Below are 10,280 nucleotides of genomic sequence, written 5' to 3' on the forward strand. Positions count from 1 at the left end.
CAGGAGTACAACATGTACTTGTGGAGGGAAAGTTTAAATTCACTATTTGATAACCTGTATTGCATTAAAGTGGCAATTAGGAAATGTATTGCTGTGATGGCTATAGAATAATATTACTTTATGTGTTAAAATTCCCTATAAGACTCACTTTCACTAAGATTTCTCTCATCATCCAGCAAAACAAAAAAGGATCTGGTTGTCATCGAGACAGCTCAGCTCAGGGGGGAAAGTTGTCTGTTTCCAATTTAAAGGTAGGGAGCTTCTGACCTCTAGTAGTACCCTGGTGCAAGTGTTTCTGTGAGTTTTGAGCAGCCTTTTGTCTGTTATCATGCAAAAGGACACACATGCATGTGGGTGACAATATAAACATGTATGCCGACAGTTTAACAAACTTCCACGGATTTAAAGGTGGCAATCGAGCAAGAATAAACAACAATACAACTTTTTTTTTTAAATAGCAAGACAACAAAGTAGACTGATCAAAAATGTGTAGCCTGAAGCTTATTGCACTAGTTGAATTTATTATATTGTTTTAATGTTATTAAATGTACGGACTGAAGAAACAAGGTCAGTGCAGTTCAAATAATACACAAGGTATACTGGTCTCACTCAAGATTACATTAGGGAGAGCTTTGGTCCACTCCTGCGTATGTTGTGGTCCCGCATTAGATTATCAAACTGATCCTTAAACCAGACATCCCATTCTGCCCAAGCCTATTTTAGGTGATTGTCTCCCTCTAAAAGTCCTCCTTGCAGCGTAGGGCAGGCAGACATCCCTAAAGCTGAGGAGAGAGATCATTCAGAGTGGTAGGCGATTACACCACACGTCAGGTGTGGTTCTTTTAGACCAACCAGGTGAGGAAGTATAGAGCTAAGAGGTCTTCTTTAAAGGATCCTGGAACCTCTGCGTATTTGACAACATTTGGCTCAGATCCCCAGGAATCACTTACACCTGCTTGTGACACTCAACTACCTTTTCATCCACCAGTTAAGTGTGTTCTCTACATGCTGTGTTTACCAACCAGGATAATACTTTGTAAGTCTTTTCCACTGCTCATATGTATAATTGTGTATTCTTGGATGTATTGCATGTGTCCTGTCTCTCTTATGCTGCCACATGATGTATCTGATGGGTTGTCTGTCCTCTTCGAAAAAGAAAAACATTAAAATATTGTGATTCACAAAAAAAGAGGGGAATTTACTCAGCAGGTCTGTCAGGCCCCAAGGATTCAAAAACTGCATTTAGGTGAGTAACGCTGAATGTAAACGGAGACTTAGTTTACTTTCTATATGCTTAACATTGATCTCTTTACTATATTTCTGTGCATATTTCTACCTCATATGTGAACGTTCTCCCATTCCTTGGACAGTTTTGCAAACTTTTACACATAGATACCATTCCAAATAAAAATGCACAGCTCTTTTGTTTGAATTCAGCTAAATATTTAGCATTTCTATACATATTTTATGTATAGCAGCTTTATATTGTAGTTTCAGTCTGCAGCTAGCTTTCATTTAAATTCCGACATATTTTTTCCTTTCTCATTTTCTTCTGTTCTTTATGTGTCTTGAATTATTTCTTTTCCTCTTACTATGTCTACCTTATTCAGAATAACAAATCCCTTGTAAGTGAAAAACTACTTGGCAATAAATCAGAGCCCCCCCACCAAAAAAATGAAGGTTGCATTCATTGATTATTTCTAAATAGCATTCAGTCGCACCAGTGGAAAAAATAAGTTAAAACAACTGCCTGATTCCCATAAACTGATGAACATGGTACAAATCTCCTTTGATCTCTATTCAAAGTAAATAATTTAGCTTTTCCAGGCGGTGCCGCCCTTCTTCAGTGGAAAGAGAAACATTATGACTCAGTCATCCACATGTGATAAAAAAGACAAACAAATAGCATACATTCTAAAAACAAAGAACGTTTCGTTTTTAGAGGGAGAAAAGGTCACAGAGAAAGAGACATCACTATTTTCAGTGTGACTCAGCTGCCTTAAGTCATACAAAACAGCCACAGCAACGGACAAAATAACATCACAAGATGCAGGAGGAAATATCTGACCTCCGACCTCCATCCTGCAGCTGACAGAAAGTGAGAGGATCTTCCTCTCTATAAGTGCAGCTCTGCAGGCCTGCACTGCATCGATCAACAACAGAGAGCTCTGCCAGGCTGGAGAAGCATGTGAGAGGATCACTATCGTAGAGAACGGGATGAGAGTGTGTGTGTTTTTGGTTAGTGTGTGAGAGATTTGGAGAATTTGTGAGCTTCTTCAGGAATAAGACGTATTTTACAATTAGTTCTTGCAGGGCAAAACACATATCAGTGTGTTCTGGCTTACTACATAAGTATTTTCTTTTTAAATCACTACCTTATGTTATTATTTTTTGTTTAAGTGTTGTAATTTGGTGCTATACAAATAAACCATAATATTATTATCTTCATTCATTGTAAGCGTTAACCCTCTGGAGACTGGATTATTTAACGTTTGTTTTTATGTCTTCACTCCACATGCGTGCATTTTTAGCACAAACTCAGCTGTAAGACTTATATTTTTGTATAAAGTATAAAATTGCCAGAAACACCAAATTACAAGAAAAATGATATTGGTGCCTTTAAAAATCCCAGTATTTAGGTGATATTTACGCAAAATATTACGATAGAATATTTCAAGGTTGAAAATAATTAAGTTTCACTTTCAACACATGCCATTAAATATGGACATTTCTAAAAGATAAAGCCGTGCCGCAATGAATTCATATGTAAAATGATAGGGCCTTTTTCAATGCATGTTTATGTACCATTGTAAATCAATGAACATATGGTAAAGGTTAATTGAAAATATGTTTTGTTTAAAATGTTGTTTATTATGTATTAAGTTGTTTATTTAACACAGGGGTTCCCAACCCCCGGTCCGCGGACCGGTACCGGGCCGCAGAGGTGTTACTGCCGGGCCGCGAAATAGCTGTGAGTTTATCGTAATATTTTCAGAATTATAAATATATAAAAATATTTTATCATAATATTTTTTTTTTTCAAGTGTTTAATGTTCGCACTATACCAGCCATATTATTTCATTCAGTAGCCTAGTTAATCTTTCACCAGATAACCGTTGAAAATGGCTTTTATGATGTTCCGAGGGATTCGGCGGCTCAGCCTGGTCTCAGCCTCTTGTGCTCACGAGAAAGTTACCGGTGCGCCAAGTAGGAAGAGGAGCGCACAGACAACCGTTTAATTGCAGACTGTTATGTTTATGTGGGGAAATGGCAGTGCATACATTATGTGAGATATATTTCAAACCCGGACTTCATTTTAAGGACATGTCGGCCAGGGGTGTAGAGCTATATGTTTATTTTATTAGCTTTTCTTTTTAATGACTGATTTTAAATGCCATTTTCTTAATGTCTTTCATTTTTTTGTAAAGCACTTTGAATTGCCTTGTGTTGAAAAGTGCTATATAAATAAACTTGCCTTGCCTTGCCTTTGTTTAAGCACCGGATTGGCAAAACAGGAGAGTAACCCAGTCTGCCTTGATCTATGAATTCATGTACGGGACTATGGAGTCAGATTTGGGTCAATATTCTCGCGCGTAAAACAAGCTACTCACGAGCGGAAAATGTGCTTTTACACGCACATAAAATGACCCTCGCGCGCAGATTAAACCCCCGCGAGCGGCTCTGCGCTCGCTCGCGAGAGAGACAGCCCTCTTGCTTGCTCGCGGGAGTGTCAGCCTCGCGGAGTCTGTCTACGCGCGTGTGAAAAGTTTCTGGCACTTTGGGGCGGAGCCACTGGACTTTGATTGACAACTGCCAGGAAACCCGGGGTTGCCAGGTTTGATAAATGCCTGAACTGTATGGAGTCAGATTTGGGTCAATATTCTCGCGCGTAAAACAAGCTACTCACGAGCGGAAAATGTGCTTTTACACGCGCATAAAATGACCCTCGCGCGCAGATTAAACCCCCGCGAGCGGCTCTGCGCCCGCGAGCGGGTCTGCGCTCGCTCGCGAGAGAGACAGCCCTCTTGCTTGCTCGCGGGAGTGTCAGCCTCGCGGAGTCTCTCTACGCCCGCGTGCAAAGTTTCAGGCACTTTGGGGCGGAGCCACTGGACTTTGATTGACAGCTGCCAGGAAACCCGGGTTGCCAGGTTTGATAAATGCCTGAACTACCAAGAGCCGAGCAGTGACAGCAGCAAAATCAGTTGGACGAGATTGAATGGTAAAGTTGTCCATAAAAAACTATTATATTCGTAAAGTGTACAGCTAATATATATATATATATGATTCTGTTTTCTTCAAGGTTGTGTCTTCCTGGTCGAATGTACTTATTGTAAGTCGCTTTGGATACAAGCGTCAGCTAAATGCAATGTAATGTAATGTAATATACATTAATTTAATATAAAACAATATATTTTTCAGTGGGCTGTGTCCGTCGAAAACTGCTAGCTACTGTCTGCTGTACGCTCCTAGATTTTGCTGCCGTCACTGCTCGGCTCTTGGCAGTTCAGGCATTTATCAAACCTGGCAACCCCGGGATTCCTGGCAGCTGTCAATCAAAGTCCAGTGGCTCCGCCCCAAAGTGCCAGAAACTTTTCACGCGCGCGGAGACAGACTCCGCGAGGCTGACACTCCCGCGAGCAAGCAAGAGGGCTGTCTCTCTCGCGAGCGAGCGCAGAGCCGCTCGCGGGGGTTTAATCTGCGCGCGAGGGTCATTTTATGCGCGTGTAAAAGCACATTTTCCGCTCGTGAGTAGCTTGTTTTACGCGCAAGAATATTGACCCAAATCTGACTCCATACAGGACTCTCACGGTATCTGCTGCCCGCAGCTGTTTTGGAAAACCTCCTTCACTTCATGAAATGCGTTTTGATGTCATTTGATGCGAGAAATATGAGTTGTTATTTCAGATTATGTGTGCAGTTGATGCACATGATCTTTAGTTTGCTAGTTATTACGAAGATTACTTCAGGAAATTGTGTCGATACAACGTTTTCATTGTTACCAAGGTGGTTGCTAGGGACGCTGCTATCGATATTATTTCTGTTATGTTGTGTAACAGTTTAATGGTGTAATCTTTATTGCTACCCCCTTCCCCGTCAATGTATAGTGTTGGTCCATAGCGCAAACGTATTATAACAAAATCCGCATCTAAAATTGTGGCATAAATACGTTATTTCCCCTGTGCAATTCCAGTCTCACATCTCACATCACATCGTCATGAACAAATACCGGAAACAGACCGAAAACACTTTATTCCGAGTGTGCTTGCGTTTCTCTTTGGAGGTCATCACATAACGGCATTGTAATACACGGTTTGGCTGCATTAATGGGCGGGTGGCGCAGTGGTCTGTGCATCTGATCATCAGATCAAGGGGGGTGCTGGGGAACTCCAGTTCGAAACCCGCTCCTGCCGCCACTGCGTCAGGCCGTTGTGTCCTTGGGCAAGACACTTCACCCGGATTTGCTCCTGTGGGTAATGTCCACAGTACATGTATGATATCAATGTGTACTTGTAAAAGCGCCTCGATGACCTCGAGGCGTGAAGATGGACGGTGTGGCGCAGTGCACTGTGCAATGATCATCAGATCAAGGGGTGAAACCCGCCGCTGCTGCGTCTGTAAAGCCGTTGTGTCCTTGGGCAAGACACTTCACCTGAACTTGCTCCTGTGGGTATTGTCCACAGTGACCATTGCATGTATAAAAAATATGTGTAATGTGTATTTGTAAAGCGCTTTGAGCATCTGGAAAAGCGTTATAATAAATGTAAGGAATTATTATTATTATTACATATCTGTGGTAGTTCTCTATTTATAGAGCCCTGATGAGAAGACTTCTAGACAAACATGAGGAACTGCCGCCAACACTGAAAACGTGACATGGATCATAAATATATCAGCCATTAAACAACATCTTACATTTCTTTTCACACAATACGTCTCCTTGCAGTATCAACACTAATTCGGCTGACTTTATATTTGATCCAATTGGTAGATAGGCTGTATTTACACCATAAAGGTGCACAGCTGATATAAAGGGACACCTAGTGGTTAAAGCATGATATTGAATTTCATTATTTTATTATTAGATATTAATAGGATCCCTATAAAGTATATTCATTACTCGTTATTCTCTACTAATAGTTAATTAAAGACTGTATATAATGACTATTTTGCACATCCCTTTCAAGATTTCAAGATTTTCTAAGGTTTATTGACATATCATATACACAACTACGGTGTAGTTATGCAATGAATGAAAAACGTTGTGTATACCTCCAGCAATGTTAACTATGTTGAAGCACTTATTTTTAACTGATATTATACATATGCATTATACTCTTATATAAGATGTATGTAGATAGTATAAGAAATGTGCAGAATACGACAGTTTAATGGTGGAGGTACACACATATTGATAGATGTCTTGTAATGCACTGTTGAGGAACCTGCGACCAAAGTTTTTCATCTCCAGCCTTGTCAGGTATTGAACATTCAATAAATAAAGAACACAGAATTATTAAATATAAAACACAGAATTTGTGTGATTATACTAAATGATTTACAAATAAACACAACTGCATATTTACAACTGTTACACATGCTGATGTAACGCAAATGTTTCCAACTTGGGATCAATAAAGTATATCTTATCTTAAGATGATCGATGGCTACTGCCATATTTTCAAAATGTGCCTCTGAACCTTGACAAGTGCATGTTTCAGGCTTATCAATTAACAACAGGAGGGGTCACAGACATAAGACCAGCTGTTAAATAAAGCTCTTCTGAGCTTAGCTGGCATGTGGGTAATGCTACCCATTATGGGCACAAGCAATTTTCACCCATTTATTAATTATATGTTTTACATTTGAGTGTTTCCTATCCCCTAAACCTCCAGGGATGTACACAATTTAATACTGGCCACTTCTTATTATGGGAAATACGAAAACGTCTTTTAAAACTACAACTTCCAGTAGAGACGTGCCATAGAACATGTTGCGAACGGTTGCGAAACACAATAGCCAGCATGTGTAGTTCTGGGGACGGGGTGGACCCGTTCAAATCCAGTTTTGGACAGTCTGCCGTGGTTCCATCCCATTTCAAGTACTGTTCGACGCTCGGCACACTCTCCAATCACAGAGCTTGAGGACTATCACAGGGTTTGTCAAGCGAAGCGGAGAGAATACTTACTTCCGGGTGTAATATTCTGTAAAGCAAATGAGCTGCTCCGACCCTCGGTCCTGACGGAATCCAACTTGTGTTTATTAATCAAACAAATAAATAAACACAAGGATAATTATGTGTTATTGTTGAGTAAATGGAGAATTGCACAGGGGAAAATAACGTATCTATGCCACAATTTTAGATGCGGATTTTGTTAATACAAAATATAAATATATGCTAATACGTTTGCGCCAACACTATACATTGACGGGGAAGGGGGTAGCAATAAAGATAACACCATTAAACAGTTACACAACATAACAGAAATAATATCGATAGCAGCATCCCTAGCAACCACCTTGGTGACAATGAAAACGTTGTATAGACACAATTTCCTGAAGTAATCTTCGTAATAATTAGCAAACTAAAGATCATGTACACCCACTGCACACATAATCTGAAATAACAACTCATATTTCTCACATCAAATGACTTCAAAACGCATTTTAATGGCCAAACTAACTTTAAAATAGGCATTTTACACCGAGAATAAAACGAAGTTCGGCCATGTTTTTTTTTTCTGCAGGGAGAAATGTGAAGATCACGTGACATAGACGCCTACCATTGGAATGAATGGTGAAAAAAAACGTAGATATTTTACAATTTCAGAGGCGTTTTTGTAGAAATACTACGTCCTACATTGTAGACCAACGTAGTTATTACACGTTTTTTTGTGAGACTGGGTTGGTATAGGCGCAGCCCTCTAAGGTTCGGGCCCCACTGGTTCCGCGAATAGCTGAAGAAAAGTTGTTGGAGTGGATTGTAAAACCTACTTCCTATTTATACGGAAGTGAGCCTGGAGGTGGGGCTCACGTCATAGATGGGCGTGGAATAAATCTGTCAATGCTGCACACGTGCAGTGGGGATTACCCTATGGGATTACCCAATAGCGATAGTTTTAGAGGGCTGCGCCTATACTCATAGAAACTGGGTTACATTACGTAACCCCAGTTTTGCCATCACTGGATTATCCGTAAATCATACAAACAAAACCAAAACGTTGATTTATCTGTTTTCCCGTTTTGGTTTAAAAACTGAATAACGTCGGTTTTTTTGGTTTTCCGTTTTTCCGAAAAACCATAAAAACGACACCGTTTTTTTTTAAACGTTGTTAATATGTTTTGGATGCATATTGTTATATTATTTGTTCAGGCTGTTACATACAATTAGCCTCTGTTGCTACCTGCTGGTGAGTAAATATTAAAATCAGTTAAAATTGACAACCGGTCCGCGATTTTGTGTTATGTTCACATTTCGCACCCTTTGGTAATGTTCGGGTCAAATTGACCCGGGACATATTTCAGTGTTTAAAAAAATACAGAATTCAACATGCACAATTCCTTATATATATTGTCTTTAACTCATTCCCCAACAATATAAATGAAATATATGATTAGTTTTTGAAAATACTCTTTGCTAGATCAAATTTAACAATGGAAGTTTCCATCGTTTTTTGTGATAAAAATGTAATTTATGTTAAAAAATGTAAATGAAACATTTTTTCCTTAATGTTTATTATTTTTAATCTGTCATATAATAATGAAAGCCCTGAAGGAAATAAAGCAATTTAGCAGCAATTGGAACACAAGAACCACACAGCCAAAAGTATTTGTCTGTGAAATATAGAGAGAATTAAACATCCATATAAATTACATAGAACAGATATAAACACAAAGCAAATAAAAACAATTAACAGTCACTATTCATAAAATACAGTATATCCGAAAAATATATTGATGAAGTGACGCTGCAGAACATCATGTGAGTCAATGGGCAAGTCCGTTTAGGAAACACATGATGTACAGAACTTCTTCGTGTGTATAGCACAGATGTACTTGTTGCAGTTGCTGCATGTAGTCTGTGTCTTTGAGTCCTTTGAGGGTCCACAGACCTCACAGCTGGCTGTGGGGGTCTTTCAGAAGCTGACTGTGGGGGTCTTCTTGCGGCTGGCTGTGGGGGTCTTCCAGCAGCTGGCTCTGAGTCAAGTTCATCTTCCAATTTGCTGTCAAATTCTGAGTTTACCTCCACATTATCCTCATCTTCAGAAATGTCTTCCTGTTCCACTTCACCGTGTTCTTCTAATGCTTTCCACTCACTCTCATCCATTATTAGCTCCAAGGCTCTGAGCAGAATATCTTTTGGCCATTTTGTTGGTAGATAATTGTAGTTATGCACTATACACTGTTACTACACTGAGGTTATGTCTCTGTTTAGTCCCTCCTCCGGCATGCAGGTGCGAGGGGGGACAGTGCGAGAAAATGTAAAATGTTTATACATTTCTGGAAGATCTAAAATGTTTATAATGTAGGATAGTTTTGTGTACACACTACAAAGGGTAAAGATCAAGGGAAAACAGGATCAAAAAGCTTCTCTATGCATACAATTGTGTGTGTGTGTGTGTGTGTGTGTGTGTGTGTGTGTGTGTGTGTGTGTGTGTGTGTGTGTGTGTGTGTGTGTGTGTGTGTGTGTGTGTGTGTGTGTGTGTGTGTGTGTGTGTGTCTTTAGTTTGTGTGTTTGTGTGTTTTTCTCTGTCTGTCTGTCCTGGTATTGTATCCGGGTCAGATTGACCCGAACTCTTATGAAGGACATAAATGCGGGTGGGCATTTTTTCATAAGTGGAAAAAAATAAAAACAATTCCACATGTCCTTCACAATAAGTAAGCCCCGGCCATTGAGTTTCAGGTTGAACGAAAATATCCTTATATTTTTTTTTATTCATTGACAATGGAAATCGGGTCAATTTGACCCGAACACCACACAAGGGTTAATGTATCTGCCGGTCCTTGGCACAATAAAGGTTGGGAACCCCTGATTTAACAGACATTACAGATATTCTGTGTGTAATACTTATTTTGTCAACATGTGGCAGAATTGAACTATATCCCATGTTGGTGATTTTGATTTCTCCAAGCTTTCTTCTTTATGTGTTTTCACGGTTTTTCACATATTAATTAAAAAGGACTTGGCAAACCTTTTCTTTCCTTGTTCTTCAGTCATACAAAAAGTACAGAAATCCACCAGAAGGTTTTTGTTAACTTGCCTCTCAGGGCTATGTAACTAA

Source organism: Gymnodraco acuticeps, unplaced genomic scaffold (genome assembly GCF_902827175.1).
Source record: "Gymnodraco acuticeps unplaced genomic scaffold, fGymAcu1.1, whole genome shotgun sequence".
Classification (NCBI taxonomy): domain Eukaryota; kingdom Metazoa; phylum Chordata; class Actinopteri; order Perciformes; family Bathydraconidae; genus Gymnodraco; species Gymnodraco acuticeps.